This window comes from Anser brachyrhynchus (assembly GCF_964034855.1).
Source record: "Anser brachyrhynchus genome assembly, chromosome: 2".
NCBI classification, from domain to species: domain Eukaryota; kingdom Metazoa; phylum Chordata; class Aves; order Anseriformes; family Anatidae; genus Anser; species Anser brachyrhynchus.
Genome location: NC_137695.1, coordinates 28,306,664 through 28,332,941, shown reverse-complemented (window position 1 = coordinate 28,332,941; position 26,278 = coordinate 28,306,664). Strand labels below are relative to the sequence as shown.

General features: G+C 35.5%; 2 long non-coding RNA genes across 3 annotated transcripts; one reads left to right on the top strand and one right to left on the bottom strand.

Moving 5' to 3' along the window:
• Positions 1–368: 368 nt before the first annotated feature.
• LOC308189685 lies at positions 369–14,666 on the bottom strand. The gene is made up of 3 exons (XR_013946513.1): positions 13,199–14,666; positions 5,107–5,254; positions 369–706 (listed from the first exon to the last, which is right to left on the bottom strand). It is a non-coding gene; the product is annotated as an uncharacterized lncRNA (long non-coding RNA).
• Positions 14,667–19,495: 4,829 nt separating this feature from the next.
• LOC308189684 lies at positions 19,496–22,464 on the top strand. Of its 2 annotated transcripts, none has more exons than XR_013946511.1 (2): positions 19,496–20,597; positions 21,869–22,464. It is a non-coding gene; the product is annotated as an uncharacterized lncRNA (long non-coding RNA). The 2 variants fall into 2 exon arrangements; XR_013946512.1 differs by lacking the exon at positions 19,496–20,597 and adding an exon at positions 20,610–21,355.
• The last annotated feature ends 3,814 nt before the right edge of the window (positions 22,465–26,278 follow it).

Below are 26,278 nucleotides of genomic sequence, written 5' to 3'. Positions count from 1 at the left end.
TTGGAAACAACAGCTTATAATTTGAAAATAGATAGTAAAATATTTTCATTATCTTCTGCAGTTTCCTAAGGCAAATGCCAGGTACAAATAGATTATGCTTTTATTAACTTCAAAAAAATGAGATAATGCAATTAGGCAACATTTAATTGTTTTCCATTTTCTGTGGCTGGCATTGTTCTAGGTTTAAAACCTTCCTTCAGCTATAGGGTAAAGCCAGTTCAATATGACTTCAGAGAGAAAATCTTATTTTTGTTCTAGCAATGGAAAGATGGTCATTGATCACCTTAAAGTATTTAACAGAGAAATTAAAAGTTAATTAGAAGCTTTGAATGCGAGTTAAAGACAATATATCAGAAGACCTTTTCTGAATTTGAAAGATTTCAGTACAAATTTTTAAGACCTCTCCCAGGTCATAAGAAACAAAATCATAAAGAAGCATTTAATAAGTATTTTTACAAGCTATATATATATATTTGCTTATTACTGTGAGCACTATGAAGAGAAGAAAAAACAAGACATATAGAAGCTCTCTCCTCCAGCTGCATGCTGTTGTGGTCCAGCAGTCTGGGAGAAGTCCTGCAACATCGCAAATCAGCTCTCCGGTTACTCTGAGCAAACTGGAGCTGGATCATGGAGAGGCTGTCTGTCCTCTCTCTTTCTACTCAAGAGAAGCACCTAACTGAGGAAACTTGACAACCTGAGATCTCTGTAGAATAAACACAAAGAAATAAATGGCATTATTTGTCTGCTGGAAATACATAACGTTGGAAATTTCCTGTAAAGATTTCTGTTTTTTTCCTTTGAATGGACCTTATACACTTCAGGTAGATGGCCAAGGTTTGCTATTATCCTTATGTATTTACATTTATTTCACAACTAAATCACCTCAAAACTCTGGAGAAACCATGTCATTTACCTGTCTGCATCCATTTTCTTTTATTCAGCATGCCTGTGGCTCAGCATGGAAGTTTTATGATATTTGGCTATCATAGAAGATGCACTTTTGAAGTCAGACATTCCATTGTACAGTAGAGAACTCTTCCATAGGTGATTAAATGTTTTCTTTAACAAAATCTGTCATCATTAAAACATTACTATAGGTTCCACCACAATATAGCCATTTCCCATAATATAATTTTGTGGCAAGTAACACAGAAGTTCCCGGTTAAATTTACAGTATGTTCCCCTCCTGCTTTACTCCATGTACAGCTTGTCCACTGTTTAAAGTGCTCAAATAAAGATATTTATTCTATTTTATCAACAGGTTAGCTCTGTGTTCTTCTGACCTTAACATTCAAAACAGTATAGCCAAGCAAGCTGTAACAGACTGACTCAAAGTCACAACATCATAGGCCACCAGATTGGTCAGGAACAACTTGCCCTTGGTGAAACCATGCTGGCTGTCTCAGATCACCTCCTTGTCTTGCATGTGCCTTTGCATTGATTCCAGGAGGGATCTGTTGCATGATCTTCCCAGGCACAGAGGTGAGGCTCTCTGGTCTGTAGTTCTCCAGGTCTTCGTTTCTACAGTTCTTGAAAATGTAAGTGATGTTTCCCTTTTTCCAGTCATTTGGGACTTTACCTGATTGCCAGGACTTTTCAAATATGATGGAGAGAGTCTTGACAACTGCATCAGCCAGTTTCCTCAGTTCCCTGGGACGCATGTCATCAGGCCCAATAGATTTGTTCTTGTTCATTTTCTTCAGGTGGTCTCAAACCTGCTCTTCGCTTACAGGAGGGACTTTGCTCCCCTAGCCCTCACCTGCAGGTTCAGGGTCTTGAGAGACATGGGAACCTCACTGGCAGGGAAGACTAAGGCAAAGAACTTGTTGAGTACCTCAGCCTTCTCCATGTCTTCCCTTCTTGTTTATCAGATTGTACACTCTCCTTGGCCTTTCTTTTCTGAAAAATGTACCTAGAGAATCTCTTCTTGTAAATCTTTGCATCCGTAGCCAAGTTCAGTTCCACCTGTGCCTTGACTTTCCTGATCCCATCCCTATACATTCAGACAGCATCCCTGTATTTTTCACGGGCCACATGTCCCTTCTTCCACTGCCTGTGCATTTTCTTCTTACTCCTCAGTTTGACCAGCAGGTCCTTGCTCAGCCATGCCAGTTTCCTGCCTTCCCTGCATGATGTGATCTCCATACATGGAGATGGAGAGCTCTTGTGCTCTAAGAAAAGTATCCTTAAAGAGTTGCTGTCTCTGATCATTTCCTCTGTCCCCAAGGAGAGTTTCCCAGGGGATCTCATCCATTAGTTCTTTAAACAGCTGAAAGTTGGTAGTTCTAAAGTTCAGGGTCCTGACTTTGCTCTTTGCCAGGTCCATATTCCTTGAGATCACAAGCTCAGCTAGGGCATGGATGCTGCAGCCCAGACTACCTCCAGTCTTAACCTTTTTAATGAGATCATCCGCACTGGTGAGCACTGGGTCCAGTAATGCTTCTCCTGTGGTTGGTTTATCTTATACCTGGACTAGTAATTTATCCTTGATGCACTCCAGGAGTGCATCCTCCAGTCCTGCTCATACAAGACCAATGACAAATGTCTCCAATACAGTCTACAAGGGCAGATATTGTCCCCTCTACCCTGCAAACCAGCCCCGAAAGAGACACTGTTATATAGCTTAATGGGGACAGAATGTATGCATGTTATGCCTGAGGAGCCTGGAAATCTTCCTTGTTCCACAGCAATGGAAATTGAACAGCTAATTTCCTGAAGCTTCTACATCAAATTCAGCTATGTTGAACATTTTATAAGAAATCCATAGGTTGAGTTTCATTCTCTTTAAATGTTAATACAATTGTTGTGACATACAAAAAAAGCCAGTGAAACTCTCTGTCTGTTGCTGAACACTTCATGCTGAAGAAAAGAACTGTATTTCCTAGATAAAGTAACTGTTGTGAATTCTTCATTCCTTAATTTATCATTCACCTCATTGTGAGGATTAATGAATGTCAGTAAAGCAATTATGAAGATGAAATGTGCTATAAGTATTTAGAAAATATACATATCTGTTCTGAACAGAATCTGAATCACATCAAAGTATTTCTCATGCCATTTCAGAAATGCTCTGAACTTAGACACATTCTAGGTCTTTAGACACATTCCAGGTCTTTGCAAAGCATGGCTAGTTTTTTCCACTTGCCTCAGTCAGGTAAAGTACATATTCCTAATAGCACTACTGTAGCAGGATTTCAGTGGGATTCAGACTCCCATATTTTTTAGGAAAATCAAGTTTAGGTTTAAACCATTGAAAAATTCAGACTGTCTCTAAGTTTGACACATAGATCATAGAATCATAGAATCACAGAATGGTTTCGGTTGGAAGGGACCTCAAAGATCACCTGGTTCCAATCCCCTGCCATGTGCAGGGATTCCACCCACTAGATCAGGTTGCCCAGGGCCTCACCCAATCTGGTCTTGAACTCTTCCAGGGATGGGGCATCCACAACCTCTATGAGAAACCTGTTCCAGTGCCTCACCACCCTCTAAGTGAAAAATTTCCTTCTAACATCTAATCTACATCTCCCTTCTTTTAGTTTAAAACCATTCCCCCTTGTCCTATCACTATCTGTCTCTATCATGTCTGTACTCATGTCTGTGCTCATGTTTGAGATTGCCCTGACCCAGGTGCAGCACCTTGCTCTTGGACTTTTTGAACCTCATTAGGTTCACATGAGCCCACTTCTCAAGCTTGACCAGGTCCCTTTAGATGGTTTCTCTTCCTTCTGTTGCATCAACTGCACCACTCAGCTTGGTGTCATCTGCAAACTTTCTGAGGTTGTACTCAATCCCATTGTCTATGTTGTTGATAAAGATTTTAAACAATACTGGTCCCAAAGCATATCTAGCCAGTGACTGTGAATTTATATTGGGTTTACTTGGCAAGGTGTCCTGGTTTCTTCTAGGATAAAGTTAGTTTTCCTCCTAGTAGCTGGTATGGTGCTCTGTTTTGGATTTAGGATCAGAATAATGTTGATAACACGCTGATGTTTTAATTGTTTTGGAGCAGTTCTTACACTAAGTCAAGGACTTTTCAACTTCTCACACCATGCTGCCAGTGAGGAGGCTGGGGGTGCACAAGGAACTGGGAGGGGACAGAACCAAGACAGCTGACCCGAACAAGCCAAAGAAATATTCCATACCCTATGATGTCATGCTGAGCAATTAATATGGAATGGCTGGCAGGGGTGAAAGGGGACCCATTCCCCATTCCTCTGCACTACTTGGGGGAAGGACATAGAAGAGGGTGGATGGTGGAAGCTGTTTTTAGTTGCTTTTAGTTTCTCACTCTTCTCATCTGCTAGTGATAGGTAATAAATTATATTAGTCTCCCTACGTTAAGTCTGTTTTGCCTGTGATAGTAATTGATGAATGATTTCCCTGTCCTTTTCTCAGACATTGAACCCTTTCCATCATATTTTCTCCCCCTTTTCCTCTGAGGAGGGGGAGCAAGAGAGTGGCTCTGGTGGAGTTCAGCTGCCCAGCTGGGTAAAACCACCACACAACTAAAGGAAGCAAAGGTTCCAATGTGGAGAATTGCTATGACCTTTTAAGAAACAACTTTAGGGGAAGCCCCAAGTTTAAAAGGAGTGTATAAATCCTATTTACCCTATTTCTTAAACACAGACATTGATGGTAATTTACTTCACATTACTCCAACTAATATTCAGAATTAAGTTCAGGTAGAAATTTGAGGGATGCATTCTGAACAAAGTTATGATGTCTCGATTAATTCTTTTTAGAGAACTTTCTACATTGAAACATTTTCCAGGTGTTTTCAACATTTAGAGAGAGTGTTGTGCTGTTTTGCCTGTTCTTTTGTTGAAGGCAGAGAACAAAAATAGGCAAACTGTTTCTAGCAGCTAGCACATTGAAAACCTGAAATTGTTTATCTTAATCTATTCAGAAAGTTGGGTTTACTTAGAGGTTGTTTCAAATTATATTGCAGGTGTTATTTCTAAAAAGTGGGCAGTTCAAAGTTTCAAAATGTTTTAATGTTGTATCTCAGGGGAAAGCACACTTATGAAATAATACATGACTTCTAATGTGATTCTGATCAAATTATATTTATGCATCATTCCAAAGTATATAAAGCCGTACCTTGCACCCAGCTATGACAGCTGAATCCAAAGTCCCCTGGAGATATCAGAGGCATTCCCTTCAGTGTTACTGGGACTTAGATTTGGATTTTCATGCACATATTTTCTGTTATCTTTCATTGATATCCGTGCAGGTTACACCTCTATATCTGGAAAAAAATGACATGCTTCATTGACACTTAAAAATATATGTGTCATGCCATTATGTTAAACCACGAAAGTAAGGTTTCTGTATAAGGATAGTTAGAAGAGGAGAATAATTTAGAAAGGTATCGCTTCAAATTTACAAAAACAGACACATGTCTCTATGCCAAGAGAAAATACAAATTTAACCTGACATTTAAAACACATTTTAATTGCATTTTAAGGTAATATACATTATGCTAACTCCTCCAGCCCCTCTAGAGAGGTCTGCATGGGGCTTACACTACTCTTTGAAGAAAGCCACCAAAAAGTTAGGTACTGCTACGCTGTTGGGAGATTACTTCTTGGATCTAGATATTAATCTCAAAGCTCTAAGGAAGACTCAGCATAGCAGTGTGAAAAGCAGGAAAAAAAAGTCAAGAGCAATAAAGACAAAATGGTTTCTGTCTAAATGCCACATCATCTGTGAAATTTTTGTTCAAATGCTATGGACGCTTATTCTAGCACTTAGATTTGTAATTATATGAGGCTGATATATCCCATGGTAAAAATCTTATAAAAAGAAATGCAACAAAATTTAACATTAATCACAGGGCACCTCTTTGTCAATAACTAGAAATACATGGTTTATTCCAACAGTTTATTTTAACATATAATCCATAATATCTAAATAGTTATGGTTGTCTTTCTTTCCTTCCTTCCTTCTTTCTTTCCTTCTTTCCTTCCTTTCTTTCCTTCCTTCTTTTCTTCCTTCTTTCTTTTTCTTTCCTTCTTTCCTTCCTCTCTTTCTCTCTCTCTCTCTCTCAACCATATATAAATATGATGCGTGACAAGTCACATGATAGTTGTTCTGATTGGTAACATTCTCCTAGAGCTGCAGTAGGATCATATACCAACATCCCTCATTTTCTGTTAAATTAGACTGTGCTAGGCTTAAATAGAGTCCGGTGGCCAGAAAAGAGTTTATTGTTACCAGAGGCTCTTTTTGCTATTTCTTGCTGTGACCTTGGGCAGCTCACTTAACCTCTTTGCTCTTCAGGCTCTTATTCTGTAAACTGGGCCTAGTAATACTCCCATTTTAGGTGAAGTATGATGTTTCCTAACCACTGTATTGTTTTAAGCTGCCAATATTGACAGAGCAACAAGTTTAATGACTATAAAAAATAAATGCAAGATATTTACATACCACAAGAATTTTAGGAGATTTTGATCATATAAAATCGTGTTATCTAATACCTTGGATTACATACGGTTGGTAAGCAGAATTTTAAAATTGTGTGAGGTAGGTAAAAGGAAATCACCAGATATTTTATTTCTCAATTACTCCTGAAAACATTCATTTTTTACACTTAAAATAAAAGTCAACAATCTAGCTGCCAAATACCTACATATATATATATATGTATTTCTCTCTATATATATATTGGAAAAGTAAATTTACATTTCAATTCCATAACAATACAGTATATTAAAAATGTTCTGAGCTAGGTCTGATTTGTAGATTTTGATCTGTTTGCAATGGGCTGTGCTAATAAAATGCATAAGAATGTTACAGCCCTGCATGTACAAGTATTTCTGTATATTAGATATACCCTGGTGTGAACAAATTAGGAAGAACAAAGGATAACAAAATATACTATGCTGATAATCTGCTAGAAGATTGCATTTATATATTAAATGTAACATGAAACTTCAGGAATGTTTAGAGCAGACAGTGTGAACTTTCACAGCATGATTTAATAAAATTGCAGTATATGAAAATACAAACTACTGGAAGAGTCATTACTTTCATTAAGAATATTACAGTGAATAAATTAACCTAAAACAATAAAAGCTGAGCAGCAGATATATGTAAGTCATTTACATCTTGTAGTAGACTCATTTGGTGTAGAAAAGAATGAATGTGTTATGGTAGAGGTTTCATTAGCACTTGCATTTCAATTGACTTAGAAGCACAACATAATACAAAGACAATAAATATCATCCATAAACAAGAATACTGTAAAAGGCTTTTTTTTTTTTTTAACAATATGTGATGTACCTTTACGTTTTAATAGTCATCATGCATTTTCACTATGAAAAAAAAAAAAAAAACTAAAAAATGCCTCCTTCACTGGTGCCATCAATGAAATCAGTGGTTATATTTTATATGACTATATCACATAACTGCATTAAACCTATGAATAAATTGTCACATTGAGGCAAGCTGAAGATTGTTGGAAAGCAGATTTTGCCACACTGTGTTAAAGTCATGGTGAGCTATGTGTTTTAGAGAAACTTTGCCCATGTTTGCTCAGCATTTTACACAGTCTAATTAAAATAGCCCACAGAGTAAAACTGTTTATGAACACTGTTATTCACTTACACCAAGAGACATTTTAGCATGTTTTCATTATCATTTTGTTAGTGCCTAGGTAAACAGAGTATGAGAAGTTGCATGATCTCAGTCTTTACAGGATAAGAAAACTAAAAAAAAAAAAAAATCTGACACCTGACCAGGGAGCTGAACTTTTTTACAAACCATCATTTCTAGGAATAAAATTCAATATAGACTGAGCTATCAGTTTGAATGACTTGCATCTTATTCTGCATCAAAAATGGTTGAGGAACTGGGACTGCATTGTGCCTGTGACTTATGCATATCAGCTGTAATCTATTGTTCTATGTATGAGCATGTCTGGCATCACAGGAATACATGGTGAATTGTCTGAAAATCTGAAATATGCAAGGTACCATACCGTACAAGCAAAAAACCCAACTACTTTCTGCCATTGTATATCTATGCATGTATATCTACATCTCAGGAAGACAATTCTGTGACACATTCATAAAAATGGCTAACCAGTTTAATAACCATACAAATATTTCTAATTTTTTATACTCAAAAAAAAAAAGTTATCATAAATAAAAATAGTCATCTTTTTAACTCATAGTCATACTTGAAAAGGGACTAGTAACATTTTCTGTAGAGAAATAGTGTAAGAAAAGGGTAAAACAGACATCAGTATGATAATTACTTTGATATACCCACCCACTTTCCAGATTTCAGGATTAAAAGCATCTTAATCGCTACATGTAATAGTCCATGTTTGGTCCTCATTTCCATTAATACTTTTATTCTTTAGGCATCCAAACATCCTTTGGTAAAGTATTCAACACTTCATAAAGTACTTAATGGCAAGTATTCTAACAAATACCCCTCCCTGCCATGTCTCTTTTTCAAGTCATGTTCCCATTTCATCACTCCTTATAGAGAAGTCATTCAGTATCTCCAATTATTCTCGTTGCACATCTCTATAACTTATCAAATACAATCACATTGTTTTTGACAGGAGATTTACTGAACTGCTGCACAACATTCAAGATAGTGGTTCATCACTACTTTGCTTAGTGTAAGGATTTCTGTTACATTCTCTGTAATTTTCTCTATGAATTCTAATATATAATTGTCTGTTTGGAGAAACAATCCCAACACATTCTAAGATCTTTTTAATCTTTTTTTTTTCTAAGTAGCAGTAAAGAAGATAAAGTCCACCATCATTCATGCACATTCAGGACTCTGTATCCTCAGGGTGATATTCTGCACTTATTAAAGAACTTGTTTCCCATAATGGTGAGCAGATATTCATGAGATCTTTGTCTTTTAAATGTTAGCACTGTATACCCAGAGTAACTGCATTATCAGCCAATTTGTCATTACTTTTCTTTTTTCAGATCATTCATGAATATGTTAAATACAACTGTAAACCAGAACATTTCAGTTTGGGATTCCTCTACTATCCTCCTTTCTCCAAAGCAAATAAAAGTCCCATTTCCTATATTGTGTTTAAAGTAAAATATAGGACTCTTTTCATCCTATGCCTGGTTAAGATTCTTTGCTAAAAAACTTTCTTGAAAGATTTCTATATATGCCTAAAAACAAATAATATTTTATCATGTGTCTTTGATTCTTCAAATAATTCTAGTAGATTAATAAAATGTGTTTTCCCTCTGGAAAAGCCATCTGTTTCTTTATCGCTATATGAGCTGTATATATATCAGTGTATATATACACTGAACCTAATATTTACTATAGTTTCAACCAATTTGCCAGTTAGAAAGTTCAGACTCGCTAGCCTGCAATTCTCTAAATTTTCCCTTGAGACCTTCTAATATGCTACTATGTTTACAACCTTGCTTTCTTCCTAGTAAGGGCTGATTCAGTAGGTAAATTACAAACCACTACCGATATTTGGGCACTTCCATACTGTGATTACAACTTTTGGGCTAAAATATCTATTCATGGACTTATTAATACTCCTCACATCAGTTCTTTCTAAAACTTGAAATGCTGACACCACAAACTCAGATAGTTCGTTTGTCCAGTCCCCCTTAGAGAATAAAACTAAACTCCTAAACTACTGTCCTAAACTTCTTCACAATGAACACTGAGTCAAATAATTCATTCTGGTTTTCTGTGGTGTCCTCATCCTCCTTGAGAACTCATTTTAGATCTTGATCTGTATATAAGTTCTACCATTTCCCTGGCAGGCTGCCAGGGCTTTTTCTGTGTTTGAGGAAGATTTAAGGAAGTTGTTTTTAAAAATCTTTTTGCTTTACCTTGTTATTGTTTACTTTTTTTTTTTTTTTTCCCCAACCTCAACTTCTGCTTTTACATTCTCTAATCTCCTGCATTTTTTAATAATCTGTCATGCTTGGAAGACCTCAAACAACCCCACCCCGCCCACACCCCTCTTCTCTTTTTTTGACTGAAAGAGAATATTTGCATGGTAAGATAAGATGCATTCACCCCATGTTAATTTTATTCTTTTAGCTGTTTGTTTTTGTTGCTTTGTTTTGTTTTGTTTTTCCTAAATTGTGTGACTTGTTGTCACAAAGTCATCTGAATTCCAGGACAAAGGGACCATACAAAAATGACTTCAAAGACTTGTCATTTTTTCTCCGTTAAGGGTTGTGCAATGGTGAGATTTTATTTAGCATTGTACATGATTCTGCAGATAAGATTTTTCCTAATAGCATTAAGCAACTGTAATTAGAGCATTTAAGTATAGCACTAAAAAGTTATATTTCAGGGTATTGTACCTTACTTCAGATTATGTAGAGTCACAGAACTTGGCAAACACATTGTCATGAAGACAACAAAAGACTTTCACAGGTGGGCCCAAAGAAGCCCCTAATATCTTTCTTAAGCTAAGACACTATTATACAAACCACAAAAGGCAGTTTAAGCACAAATCAACAGCTATGTCATCTGGTAAATCTTCAGCATATATATATATATGTGCATATATATGTATTAATTATTTCAATATAGCACTGTTAGAACAGATTAGTAAACTAGTATAATTTAGGGAGAGTGTTAGGCAGCTTTTTGTTTCACCTCACATACCGGTACATGCATTTTTTTAGCTCCAGCTGTTCAGAATTTTGTCTATTTCAATCTCTTTCAAACTGAGTTTAAATAAATTCACTTTAAAAGATTAATATATTGTAAAAAATAAGATTTTCTAAGATTGGGATCTTATAGCTCAGAAGTCTTCTGAAATTTTAAGAATATACAAGCATCCCTCAATCCACTATGGTGTACATGGTGTATATATGTAGAGTGAGAGAATACTAACCACATCCCTGTACCAATGGACTAAGAAGGATTTGACAGTGTGATGTCAGTTCCAGGTGCCATGTAAGCACGCAGTCATATTTTCTCTGCACTTGTATTTGTATTGAAAATACTTCAATTACAAAGAAAGTACAGAAGAGATAACATGTTCTGGCAGAGATATAGATAAAGAAAGTCAACCTACAAATCATTCATCCTGAAACTAAGCACCAGCCCAGAGATAACAGGGAAAGTTCATTAAACTATGAATGTGTAAGTGGAGTCAACTCAAGAACATTTAACAATTCACAGAAAAGTTTTTCTTTTTATTACAGAAGATATAAATAAGAATCCTAACCTGTGAATCCATGGATATGGTGGATATGTATTTCACTTCATACATCCTATCAGTTACTATATACTTATGAGTATTTTCTAGGTTTACCTCTGCTAGAATAAAAAGTGTGACATGAAGAAGCAGGATATCAAGCATTAAGAATGTGAAAAAAATATATATATATATAAAGCTCTAACTCAGCTTCAAATAAGTTAATGAGACCCTTTCCAAGTCCAATAAAGGGGCTTGTATAAACTACAGATTAAAATTAAACTGAAGAATTTAGAAAACATTTTTCTTTACATTCACTATTTCTCCTCCTCATACAAAATAAGAGAGTCCACATATAACAGTTAAAATCCCAAAGCTCTGATTTATTTTAACTGCTTGGACAGTCTGAGGCTGGCACCCTCCAGAATGAGAATGTGGAATGATCAGCTAGTCTGGGACTCAGCATCAGGGGTGACTAGTTAGTGTCTTATGATTACTACAGAGGAAAATAGATTTAAAAAGCCAGATCCACAGTCCAGGGAGACTCTACTTCTTACATAGTTTAACACTGTGACATATGAATCTAATTTACCACACATTTTTTACAATTTTTTACATTGCTTTACCCTGTTATATTACATCACAACCCCCACCCTGTGTAACATGATGGCTAAAGCCTATATACTTGACTTCTAGTGTTCGGGGATTTTTCAGTATATAAAATAATATCTTCATCTGCCCTATACATTTCTTCTCTTCTTGTATGTTCAAGAGTTAATTGCAAAAGCTTTTCCTGTAGTTACTATATCTAGCAGTCAGGGGTTTGTGATTGTCATCAAACAATTTCATAACTAAGATGCAGGGAAGACATGATGAATTTTGAGTCAAATAAGAGACATGAATCAACTGGTTAAAAGTGTCATCTGAAAATCTTCCAGCATGTGAATTGTGGTGGAGTTTTCATTAGAGCTGCACGTTTTTGTTATGGTATTAGACCTTTTGTTTATTGGCAAGGCAAATACGCACATTTTATTTCAAAATTTAAGTTATATTTAACTATTGTGGTTAACTGGTTTAGGATTTTTGCTGGTATTATTTGTTTGGGGTTATTTTTGTTCGTTTGTATTATTACAAGTTGTAAAATTTGGACAAAGTTCGTCTAAGAGTATATCATATTTTCAAGGAAAATTGGGTTCTACTTCAAATAATAAATTCACATTCACTTATGGATTCATTATTTGTGTTAGGTACAATGTTACAGTTTTGACTGTTTCTCTTTTCATGATCCTGTTGATTCAAAATGCAAATTAAAAGCAGCAAAAAGATTACATCCTTCCAAAAAGAAGATGCTGATAAAATTTGTTTGAAATTAAAGAATTTTGGAGCTGCTATTTAAATAATAATAATAATAATAATAATAATAATAACTTGGAATTGATTTTCATTGGCTTCTTTAGACAACAAATTTACTTTTGTCAAAATTTTATCTGATCTTATCAGTAAGGTTCCTATTTACAATGAATGTTAATGCAATGTTATCTCATGAGAAAGATTACATTATAAATATTTATTTATTTCTCATAGTTTAGCATAATTTTTCTGACCAAAATTCATGGTAGAAAGGTTTCTACCTGTCTGATACAGAATGTCTTAAACCAAAACCCATTAAAAAAGACTCATGCTAACTTCAGGGGAGCATCTTAACAGATTCAGTACATATTTCTGACCTCCATGACTGCTGCTAGGAAATATGTACTAAGCAGGAAAAGACACCTAAAAAGCAGCCAGGTGATGGCTCAAAGGAACTCAAATTTCCTTCTGACCAGTTCCACAACAACTCTCTATTTTCCCACAGGTCTTAATGTGGCTAGGCAACATCAGTCTCTTGTGTCTTGCATCATTATGCCTCTTCAATTTTTGTGCCTTTGACCATTGAGCAGAAGCTTTTTGAAATATTCAGAGCAGACCTCCCAAGTCACTTATCTCTCAGCACTGAAGAAAACACACACACTGGATAAATACCTGATCTAGTATTCTCATCTTCCAGTAGGCTCTTATTTCAAGCCTAACTGTCTTGACAGGGAAGGAATAATATCAGCACAAAGTGGGGAAATTGGCTTTGGCCAGGGACATTCCTAAGTGGTAAAACTGTCAGCACACCTCCATAAGCTTTCTTCCCGTCTGATTCCACAACCCATGCCAGCTGTGAGAGATGAGTCAGTTAACCACTATGAGAGTCTTAAAGGCAGTGCACGAGATTTAACCAGTCTGCATCAGATGAGGTTAGATACCAATGTGTATTTTGAAATGCTTTTTATTGGTTTGACTTCAGGGACTGAAAAACAAGACCTTTTTTTTTTTCTTTTTCTTTTTTTTTTTTTTTTTATGACTCCTTTATTTCCTTGCTTACAGAAATACTGCAAATCTTCTGCTATTGCTAGTTTCAGTAACCTACTGCAATTTGCCATTTGTGAGAAAGTTCAATAAATAGAAAGTGTAAAGTGCATCAAAATTATATTTAAGGATCCTCCTCATCTGCAGAAGTCCTGCTTATTAGCTATATTGCACATTTAGCTCCAAGGACTCTGATTATAATCAATAACTAATCAGAAAGTAACTTACACAAATGAAGTCCTGAATAATATAGAACTAAGTCATAACTTCCCCAAGTACATAAATACTAATCCTTTTATTGAGAAAATATGCAGTTAGCACTTTTTTTTTTTAATTATGGCATCTATTTCAGAAACAAATTTTAAAAGAGAATTTTCAGCAGCAACCTCTGTTTTCAAGAGCTCTGTATCTACAGTGGTGAATCCACTTTAATCAGAAAAGTTGGATAAGTGCCCTACCAAAGGCATAGTGCAGGGGAAAACATGCAGATGGAGCTGATTAGAATGGAGGGTCTAGGGGTAGAAAGCTCTTCTTTTAATAGGCAACCTTTCTGAAGTGGACAAAATGAAGGAGAAATCCATCTGCAGAACATGCAAACTAACACTTGTCTCAGCTCTGAAACATAGCTCAAATGTTGTGGTAGAAAGTGTGGTGAATAGAGTTATTTATGGATGTCCAGGGATGAAAGCTTTCCCTATAAAGAAAACCCACAGATGCTCCAGTGAGGTAAGTACCAACAGTGTAATAAGATATAATGTGACCATCAAAAGAGAAATAAAATTGAAAACTTTTTGATCACACTTTCTCTAGTGAGGGCAAACTGCAGGAATGACCTTTACTGCTAATGCCAAAACACTGAGCCAAATTCACTCCTGGTGCTACAATGTTGTATTCCTGTAAATTAAACCAGGATGACCTTGGTCCATTCTGTTTACGTATCCTAGCTATAAGCACCCAATAGTAGCCAGAGTGTATTGTGTTTGAAGCAATAACATTTAACAGTCCAGAGGTGAATTAAAAAATAACAGCCAATTTTACTGACAACTCAATTCAGCTTAGGTTTAATTGAAATGACAACATTAAACTGGAAGTAATTCCTGCTTGGGAAATGGCTTCACTACCCACCCAAGACACAATATCAAGAATCAAACATTTCACTACCAGAAAGCGAAGAAAGACAGAACACTTCTCATTTATTTTAAGTATCCTGAAGGTAAAACTCTAGTATCCAACAACTTCTGAAAAATACTGCTTTATCTTTTTAACTCTTTCATGGACAGCTCTTATGCAATCTGTTGGTCATGTGCTAGCCTTAAGTAATACTGTTTATAAAAATATACATGGGTAGTATTTGGATCATTTTAACAGCCTTGGATATGCTGACCTTCCCATCTAGACTTAGGAAGTAAACAAAATAGAAGACCACATATGAGCAGAGACTTAAATTTAAGTGTGTGGTATTTCCTCTGCACAGTCAAGAAAATCTGCATTGCATACACAGTGAGTCTAGACTGCACAGACTCTGTTAATTCACTATGCCAGAGCTGCCAAACACATTCGACTTACTACTTACTAGGTCTCAGACATCCAGACCTAGCTTAGAATCAGCTTAAGTTTTTAATTCAGTTTTAAGTTTTAATTCAGTTTTTCTTTTTTTCCATTTTTAGTTCAGTTCAAATCTAGTAGAGTTCATTATACTTACAGTACTGGATCCTCAGTTCCCAATATCTTCTGTGGGCAGCCTCCTCTTCATCTAAGAAACACTTCAGAGTAAAATATGAGTTCTATAATTACCCTACCCTTGTTAGACTATTACAAAGAAGTTATCATTCTAGAAATATTAGTAACAAAACAAAATTTCCAGATTATTGAAATCAGAAGAGAGGGAGGGACTTTTTATTCCTAAACATCTTTGCTTTATATTTTGTATTTAAGAGTTTATTACTTAGTTGACTATTTCCAGTGCTGGTTTTGATCCAGTGCTCTGTTTCGGATTATGTTTCTGATATTATAATACAAAACTCACTTTGGGGAATTTTCATTTTTTATGACTGGAAAAGTACTTTTCCAGTGTGTAAAAAGTTACCAAGTAGAATACCAAAAGAAAGTTGAGTAATATGAAATATATTCATTTCAGCGAGGAGTTAACACTGAAATCTGGAGGTGATGATGTAAATGTCCATAGTGTTAATCATTACAATTTTAACTGCCTCACAGAAATCTCACTGGTAGTGCTATTATATCATAAATCTATATTCTCTGCCATTTATCTATGGAGTCAAATATCCCAATTGCTGCCCCACAATAGGAGATGTGTATTGGAAGCTGGAGTCAGCTTTGACCTTTGAAGTTTCTAGCCTAAGAACACTTAGCACTGGTGCAAAAATCTCTGAAATGTGAAAAACTGAAAATGTAGTGACAGAGTCAAACTAATCAATCACTATAATAATAAATGCAGTTGGGTTACTCTGTATTTAATTCCGTAGAGTTATCCAATGTGAAGTTAAAAGAAGTTTTTGACAAATTTTAAGGTGTTGGCAAACATTAACACAGAATCCAGGAATCGTGTAGGAACCCATAAAGCTTTCTTTATACTCTGTTCCCAGGATAGCTTCTGAAACATTTCTAACCAGAGGTTTAGAATGTTTCTCTTTCCTTGAAAACACACAATTAATATTTATATATTTGCCTTGCTTGAGTGGAGGAGTTGGACCAGATGTCCTACAGAGGTCCCCTCCAACCTCAGCCATTCTGTGATTCTGTGATATACAAATTTTTTGAACAGGGCAGTTTCAGGCAATTACATGGGAACAGGAAGTTGTACATAGAAATAAGGAGGTCTCCCATAGATAGAGATATAATAAAGGATAATTCTTTGAAGATTTTCACACGTAAAGGACTAAGAATATCCTGTCCATTTGTGCCAATTGGCAACGGAGGAAAAGTCACCTTGGGAAGAGTGATTAGCACAGAATCAGAGAGAGACAGGATAAGAAAATAGAAAGGATATTAAACAATTACTTAAGCACAGGCTGTACTAATGAAATTGATGAACATTTGCCTACATCAGAAATTGGATTTATCAGGACAAAAGAGAAGAAACTAGAAAGTATCTTGATAACAGAGTTAATAATTATTAAAAGGTTTGAAACTTGCACAATGCTAACACCCAAAGATCAGAGTGTAAACACTCAAGTCAAAGAGCACTATAAATAAAATAAATTAGAGTAATTTAGTGTGTATTATTATGAATTTATTAAGCCCAAGGGAAAACATTAAAGCCTGGAACACTGGAAAAAAAAATTACATACAAAAGAGCAGCAATACAGTAGGAATTTTCACTTGTCTTAACCCTGGCCAAATTTATTATCATACATCCCATAACGGTAGTTTCTGCGATTTCATTTCATGTGAAAATCCAAATATTCAATATGGCTAGAAATGGGAGTATCTTCCTTCCTAAAGGGAGGCACTATTTGCTGATATGCATCAAACAATTCTTATCACTAGCAAGTCAGGACCAGCGTTCACTGATTTCTGTGCATTTTCCAGAGCAGGGTTTGTGAAGAGTTTTTAAGGAGAAAAAGACAACTTCTGACTTGTTGAACCAAAACTGGTTCTGTTGTTGATGTAAATTAACTAGTTGATCTAACATTTATATTACTGCATCAGTAGTTATCAATTAACCAAGGAGTTGGACTCTACTGTATTAACAGCATAAGAAACACAGAACTGCTCAAATTCGTTGGCTTACAGTGCCTAAGGGCTTTCCCATGCTCCTGCTGTGTACCTTCCCCCTTCACACCTGCCACATTGCCCTGGTGAAGACACAGAGATTAGTGCAGGACACTGTCTTGTGGGAGCTTTATATTGAAATGGAATGTATTTGTACTGGAGCAAGTCTTCATTTCTTATTTACAGCTAGAAATTGTTCCTTTCAAACTACCTGGTATCATCTGGTATGCAGATGTTTGAAGACAACCAACTGGAGAATTTTTACAAGGACAGGTGAAAATTATCAGATGTTTAACACTAGCTTGTTTTGGGATCTAGTTTTTGTTCATTTCCTTATCTAAATTTTCAGAATAAAACTTACATGGGACTACATACTTGTCCTATCAAGAACCAAGAGCTAGCCAGAGGCATTTTCAGCATCTCTACATGGCAAGCTAGAGAAATCTAAACTACCTTTTCATAGGCTTTCTCAAACATGTGGAAGCAGAGTAATTGCAAATGTAGAGTTCAGTGGAAGTGAAGCCTACTTTGCTGAAAAATTGCTTACAAAAAAAAAAAAAAAAAAAAGATAATTTAATCTCTATAGTGTTCCCTGCTACTGTGCCTAGACAGCTCCCAGTGCCATCCTAATTAACTTTAAAATGGCTTACTGGATATACCTCTGTACTCTATTCTTCAGGAACAGCATCCTAGTAGCAATATGCAAAAACACTGTGCTAAATAAAAAATGGACATACACAGACACTTGAGTCTTGTACTTATGCAAAATAAGCATCCTAAAAAATAGGATAAATCATGCATCATTACTGATGTGAATTTTAATTAGACATTAAAACAAGTTCCAGAAAATACTGTGTAGGTGAAATCTTGCCATGTTTAAAATTTATGTATATGCTGAAACAGTAATTTGATCTGAGCAATGTAAACATACATGGGAAAAAGAAAAAAAAGAGTATTTTATTCCTATGCATTCCTATTTTATTTCTATGCATTCTCCTTTCTTCACTAAAAACCAAGACTCTGCGACTGAAGAGAAATCTGCAGATAAATTTTCTATAACTATGTTTGCTATATATGTAGGTGTTTTCCCCAAATGAAATACAGAGTCTGTTACCAAAGATTGGAAATGGAAACCAGGAATGATGCAAAATTCACTAGAAACCTATGGAAGACTGACTCTAAAATTGATGTGACAGAGTAGAGATCAAAACTGAAAGCCATTTTCTACTCTAATGCCCAAAATACAAAAAGCAGAAGAAAGATACTTCCTCAAAATATCAGAAATAATAAAGGCTCTCATACAAAGAAGATAGCAGGTGTAGGAGAATTAAGTTTAGTTTTAGAAAAATTACAGATGGCAGAAATAGAACTGAAATGCACTGCAAGCTTCTCTCAGTTTGGAAATAAATGTTAATTCCAAGTATATGTGTCAAAGAGCAGTACACCTTTTAATGAAACTGGTCTTATAGAGATGCTGGTTTGTTTTCTTGCTTGCTGAACATTCTGCTTAGCTATTTCAAATATCAAGGTGTAAAAGTATAAGGAACTATAATAATGGTGATGGGATTGCAAATATATTACCTTAAATATTTTAAAATAATTAAATACCCTAAAAATGAAAATTTAATTAAAACAAACTACCTGAGAATGTACCTAATTCAAATGTTTTCTGTAGCTGTGCATGTGCTTGAGTGTTCTCCTGAAAAATGATTTTCTTCAGAAAGCAGGTACTATAATTCAGCTTTGTTTTAGTGATTCATCATAAGTGATTATCAAGTCTTCATTGTAGTTTATAGCTTCTTAACCTTTGTTCACAAATTCTGCTGCAGTTTTACATATATATATATTTTATCACAAGAAACAAATTATGAAAACATTGTCTAGCAATTGATAATCTCTATAGAAAGATGTCTAATCAATCAAGGTGAGCTGGTAATATTAATAAAATATTTAGGTTTTATTATAGAATACTTGAATTTTATGGTTCTCCTATAAATATACTTTGGTTGGACAGACGGATAAAGTAGATTGGAACATATCTTACAATCTGTACTTGTGCTGTAAATTAATGGTTTTATCCAAACAGAATATAATTTAACATATTCTGGCATATATGAACACACAGGAAATTAAATATGAAGTCTCTAATGATTTGAAAAAGATGGCATTAATTAGAAGAAGGGACAAGAAGCCATGTAGAAGGGTCTATAGGAACAAAATTAGGTTATTTTTTATCCTGCAAAAGATCTAGTATGGTTGCTTGTTCAAGATAGGCTGCCCATAAAGAAGAACAATAGCTAATGAGGACGGATGTATCACCTAAGCATATCAGAAATGGCTGCAGAAAGAAAAGAATTGTAATGCATGTAGAGAGCTTTGTTGTTGTTGTTGTTCAGCTCTCTCATATATATCCGGTTTAAAAATGGAGGGAAATGCCTACATTTCACATTTGCTAAAATAGCATTATGGAAGAAAATGTTAACCTAATTAAAATAGTTCGATTTTTTACCTTGTTTTGTTTTCTTTTGTTTTGTTTTTCCTTGTTAAAGAAAATATTTCACATGGTCTTCCCTTAGTACTGGCAGAAAAGAGTGAATTAGGTTTAGTTATAATGAAGATGAGCTAACAAAGATAATGAAACTATTTTATTAAGGGACAGAAACTTACTTACAAAACGATTATGTAGCAGTATTGGTGGCATAGATGGTCAAAGAATATGTGTTGTTATGAGTACAGGATGCAGAAAAAAGTAATCCATATAAATCATGTCTTTTTGTCCTTTGGAAAAAGCAAAATATACTTTTTTAATATTGAAAGAGTTTTCTCAGTGCTGTTGCTATGCACTCAGCAACATAAAAGAATACACAATTTGGCAGTTGTTACAGGTGTTTAATTTGATATTCAGTAAAAATAAATATCCTGAACAGGCTTGCATTTTTATCTGTGAACAGCAAATTTGAAAAGGGGTGGGAGGCTAACCATTTCAAAGTGTTTCAGGACAGTATAAGGGAGGCTCATCAGTTAGAGGCTTTGTTTATTTGCTTCAATGATATAACGAAATGTTTCTTTTAGGAAGAGTACAAGAAAAAAAAAAAAGTAAAGAAAGGAAAAGAAAGGAAATGAGAGTTATTGTGGGAGTGTGGCCATGGGGGTCGACAAGCCCCATGGTTGGTGATAACATCGGGCTCTTAACGATGAGGCCATCAGGAATGTAAAGAGTTCAGAGGAAACAAAGATCGGTGATTGAGGAAACGCCTTGCCGTCTCGGGTTGCTTGTTCTCCAGCCGTTAAGGTATGGAAGTTGCTGGGTGTTTGGGGTTGCCGGGCAAAGTTGTTGACCATTGAATAGTTAGTGGAAAAGTACTGCTATGGGGTGACTGGTGTAAGAGGGGAGCCTATCCTCAATATGGGGATGCAACAATATAATGAAGTTATGTCATCAATAAAGTAGCAGCAGTTACTGATCCTGAAAGAACCCTGGTGTCCGTGTGGTCTTTACGCCACAAGTTTTATAGGTTGCTTTACTCTTAAATACTAGAATATGTTTGTTTGTTTGTATTAACACCTTAGAATCTGAAGAAAAAAAAAAAAAAAAGAAAAAAAAAAGAAAAAAAACCTCTCTCTCTTGGAAATACGCAGTCAAACTGCTAATCTGTCATTCAAATCTGGAAATAATGAGATGGTATTCTTCCTTAGATAAAGGTACTTGTTGCAGCTGAGCCCTGCATATGAGAAATGAATGAACGGGGGTTATTGGGCACCTCCAGAAACCACCCTGAACTAGTGACAATGCATATAGATAAGAAAATCATCTAGTCATATAGCTAAAGGAATCACCTCAGGAGAAACACTATCACTGAGACACAAACACTTATCTTAGCCTTAAGACATTCACTGTCACTTCTTTTCTTCCAGGGAATTTGCTGTACTTTGTTGCTTACCAGTTTTAGCAGTAAGTGGGCTTCAGCACGCATGCCATCTCAGCTATTCAGGCTGCCATGCATGGATAGTGAAGTCTTTTGCAAGTTCTCTGTCTCTCATCACTTAATGGTGAGGTTGTTCATCTACTTCTCCTGAACTACACACCAAAGATTCTGACTGTCTTCCAAGGTCAAAGGCACATGAGAGAAGTGTGAAATCATTTAGTTAATGCATGAGAATGTCACCCAAACAATGGTGTAGCACTCTGGGTAACTTTCAAAGGATTCAGAGGAGCAATTCAATTCACATTTAACTGATAGTTCTGATTTTTACATAAGCAGTTCTTTTGTGTCAGTGACCTTCAAAACTGGAAAAGAAAATATCTTATTAATGTATAGTTTCAACGTAGGATTAATTTAAGCTATGGTATGAGAACAGATAACTTTTCAGATCAAATCATGGTAAAGATTTTTTGTCACATAATAGCAGGTTTACTTAATGTGTTGTTGATCTATTTCATATATTTTGGCGTACATCATTTTTTCCTGCCCAAGTTCATAACCCAACCACCCTCTTGTTGAAGAACCTTTCCTGATATCCAGCTTGAACCACCCCTGTCACAGCTTCAAACTGTTTCCACAGGTACTATCACTAGTCACCAGAGAGAAGAGATCAGCCTCTGCTCCCCCTTTCAAGGAAGCTGTAGACAGCAATGAGGTCTCCCCTCAGTCTTCTCTTCTCCAGGCTGGACAAATCAAGTGACTTCAACCACACTTCATACATCTTCCCCTCCAGACCCTTCACCATCTTTGTAGCCCTTTTTTGGACACTCTCTAACAGTTTTATTTCTTTCTTATACTGTGGCACCCAAAACTGCACATGGTACTCGAGGTGAGGATGCACCAGCGCAGAGCAGAAATAGACAATCACTTCCCTCAACCAGTTAGTAATTCTGTGCTTGATGGACCCCAGAAGATGGTTGGCCCTCCTGGCTGCCAAGGCACACTGCTGGCTCATGTTCAGCTTGCAGTCAATCAAAAACCCCAGTTGCCTTTCTGTGGGGCTGAGTTCCAGCAACTTGTCCCCCAGTCTGTAAGAAAAGCCAGGGTTGCCCCTTCCCAGGTGCAGAATCCGTCACTTGTTCTTGTTAAGCTTCGTATTGTTGGTGATTGCCCAACTCTCCAACCTGACTAGATATCTCCCTCTGAGAGGCCTCTCCACCCATGACGGAGTCAACAGCTCCACTCAATTTAGTATTGTCTGCAAACTTGCTCAAAAGATCTTCAAGTTGTACATCCAAATCATTTATGAAGACATTGAAGAGGGCTGGTCCTAAAATGGAGCCCTGGGAAACCCCACAAGTAACAGGTTGCCATCCCAATGTACTCTCATTTACTAGAACCATCTGGGTCTGACCCATCAGCCAATTGTTCACCTATCTTATTATGCTTTTATCTTATTTTTTATCTTATTTTTTTTATTTTTATACAGTTGTATTCTGGTCATTTTGTCTGGAAGGATACTGTGATTTCAGTAAATTGAAAACTTTACTGAAATCCAGAAAGATTACATCAACTGGCTTCCTTTCATCAACTAGATGGGTGATCTTGTCATAAAACAAAATCAAGTTTGTTAAACATGACCTTCCCCTAGTGAACCCATGTTGGCTGTTACCAATGACTGCATTGTCCTTCAGGTGTTTTTCAATAACTTGATGATGATGGTTTCTAGGACAAAGATCCAACACTCTTTCCTTTACAGATAAAGATGGTGCTTTTCTAAAATAAAATAAGCTACTGAATTAGGCTGGAAGTCCATAATCAATTACGTTGGAAATCCATAACCATCAGTAGAATACCTCAAATACCTTAGAAAGGCAGACATGACTGATCCATGCAGTCAGTGAAGCTGCACTTATCCATGGGTCAGCATTCACCTCTGTCCTCAAATACTGTTTGACTTCTGTTAGTTTCTGCAGCATTTTCACTGCTAAAGGCTTCAATAACAAAGTTAGCATTCTATAAAAATATCATCTGCAGCAGATTCTGTTCGGCCACAGGCAGTGTTTGAGCGGATCCAGACATAAAACCAACACTGTCAAAAACAGTGCTAAGAACCAAATGAATGAATTAGGTGTAAACTTTCAACTAGAAATACCCTTTTAGGTGAAAACCTTAAAGTTAAGCTATTCTATAGTGTTTCATCTATTTCTCTATTTCTTCTATTCTTGTATCTAAACAATATTATTACCAGGAAAATCTTTCTTTATATATTTATAATTAAAATGTCCAATCCTTTTACGGTTGGTTAAATTAAAGAGTGACAAATCTAATGTGACAGTGAAAGGAATAATACAACTTTATAAACATTAGAGGTCATCATGATGGAATTGATTAAAAAAATACAAATTTTCAGCTACTAAATTTTGTCATTCAACACTCTCAAAAAGCTATGACAAGTTATACCAGTTCAGCCTGTGACCTACAGCAATCTTATTTGCATTCAGAATACTATTAGTGCTGAGTCAGTGTTTACTATGAAAAGCTGTACTTGTTCATTTTGAAGTGCTCTAGAAAAAGAAAACGTCGCTATATTTAGAAAGAAAACCTTTTCCAGTGAATAATAAAAATAAAAAGGAAGACAAAAATGCGCAACTACTCACGTTCTAGAGATTTCAATCTGAAACCATTTCAGTAACTTTATCTACTGCTTTCATGTGCCTATCCTAAATACATCAATGTATTTTTTATTCCAAAGAATTTTCAAGGAACAATAATAGATCAGCTTTTTACTAAAGGCCAACACATACATAATCCCTGTGAGAAAATCAGAGGGACAAGATCCAATTTCTACCTATGCTTTATAAGAGATTACTGTTTTCATCATCTGTTATGTGTTTGACATTATTGTGTTTACCAGTGCTAGAAAGCATAGTAAACAGTTTTCCACCACCCTTTAGCAAAAGATAGTATTGTCCTTAGACTGTGTTCAAAAGAAGTGATGATCTTGTACCATTCCTACAGAAAGCCATTTCTTTTATACTCTTAAATTTTGAATGATGCTTAGACATCAGAGTTGTAGTTTCTTTGTAATGTGCTAACTTTAAGAGTTAATCTTAATCATATAATTTTTTGTTACCATTGCTTTTAGCTTAAGATGAAAAAACGAGAGACTGAATTTTGCTCAGGATCAAAGGCAGGGATATTAAGAATCATAAGAGTTTTCCATATATGATACAGTGACTGGATATCTCTGCTTTTTTCACCACTGAATCATTTTCCTCCTTTCCTTTCTGGACTATACACCTGTCTGGATCTGGCAGATCAGACAACCCTGAAACATTGTTTTTTGTTTGTTGAGTCTTTGTCAAAACTTTATCACATCAACCCAACAGCATGGTCCTTGGGAATAAAATACTTATTATCAAATTCCAAGTTACCCCAGTGAAAAGAGACGCCTAGAATGCACCTCCTTTCACTCTAAGGAAGGCTCAGAAATAATGATCTTCAGAATGAGTTCAACACCTTCAATTGGTAACAATGAGAAAAAGGAATGAGGAAAGGGAGGGAGAAAAAAAAAATGCCTGAGGACTTTCTTTTGCATAAATTACAACATATACGAACACATACTTCATTCTGCATACTCCGTTAAGATCCTGTTAGGATTTGTTAAGATCATAAATGTCTATGACAAGGACCATTTATAACTGCTATGTATTCTTTAAAGTAATTAAAGCAATGAAGCTGCCTCCCTTTTTGGTCCAGGCTATCACTGCTATAAACTAAGTTGATAAAAACAAGTGAACTTCACTAAAGAACTTCAAATAAGTTTTTCTGTTTGGGTTCATTCTCAGAAGTCCATTCTTTGTGGCTATTATCTGCAAATAATTTTGCTCACAAAGGAAAGGCCTACAGTTGAAAATGATTCAGATGCCAATAGTGAAAAATTAATTCATAGCCTATAATTACGATGATAATGGACACCATCAGTAATCATAAATCATCATTATGAACACATAATGACTGATTAGTGTAGCAATGGGTTTTGTGTAGTACCCAATATTACTTCAGGAGCTACATGGCAAACTGAAAAACATTGGCAAAGTAAAGTTCACTGCAATGAGGTTGCTAATTTACAGTGTAATGTTTCTCAAAACATTATGGTTTCTTGTTAACTGTTTTCCTATTAAAATATAGTCAAACATTTTCTTTGTGAATAATTCACTCTAAGTTATTCAAATGTGATAACATCATGCATTCTAAGACAGAACTAATTACACGAATGGACTGGAATCTTCTGTAATCTGGAATATTGTTTTTTTAATCTAATTCTGCTTCTGAGATAATTACTCAGAATCAGTCACTGTCAGGATTATAGCAATAAATCAGATTGGAGTTAGAAGCTGTTGATAGTATCTCAAAGTTCAATTTCTCTTCCCATAATAAGGAGATCAAATCAATTCAGCAACTGAGAATTGTATTATGACTTTTCTAAATATAGTTTATATGCATTTTGTTTTGGTTTTGTTTTTATCTTGGGTTCTTCTTCATTTTTATTTGGAATAAATATGTCCATGCCAAACTTTAGACAATGTTTTAAAAATAAATCCAATGTTTCTCAATTTATCTGAACAGTGGCTTTCATTGAAAGAACTACAGTTTCATTCAGTTTTTCTGTACTGATTTATGATACATTCAAAAGGAAGACAACCAAAGGACTGTCCAGACCCTTTAAGCCTCGAATGAAGAAACACTGAGAAAGAAGTGTCTGTTAAACCAATGATTTGCTAAGTATTTCCGTATGTTTGTTAGTCCACTGTAACTAAAAGTATAACATCTATGAACTTAATTATTAACATAAAAAATTGAAATGATTATTTTGTCTTAAAATTATTAAAGAAAACCAAACAGCCAAACAAGATCCTATTTGGGCTTTGAATATACACAAAAGAGAAGGATTGGACCTGTTGTTACAACGAGAATACCAATCTAAGTATAAAATTGGTAGTCCACGCTTTTTAAGAGAAAAATAATTAAACTTCATAAATAGAAC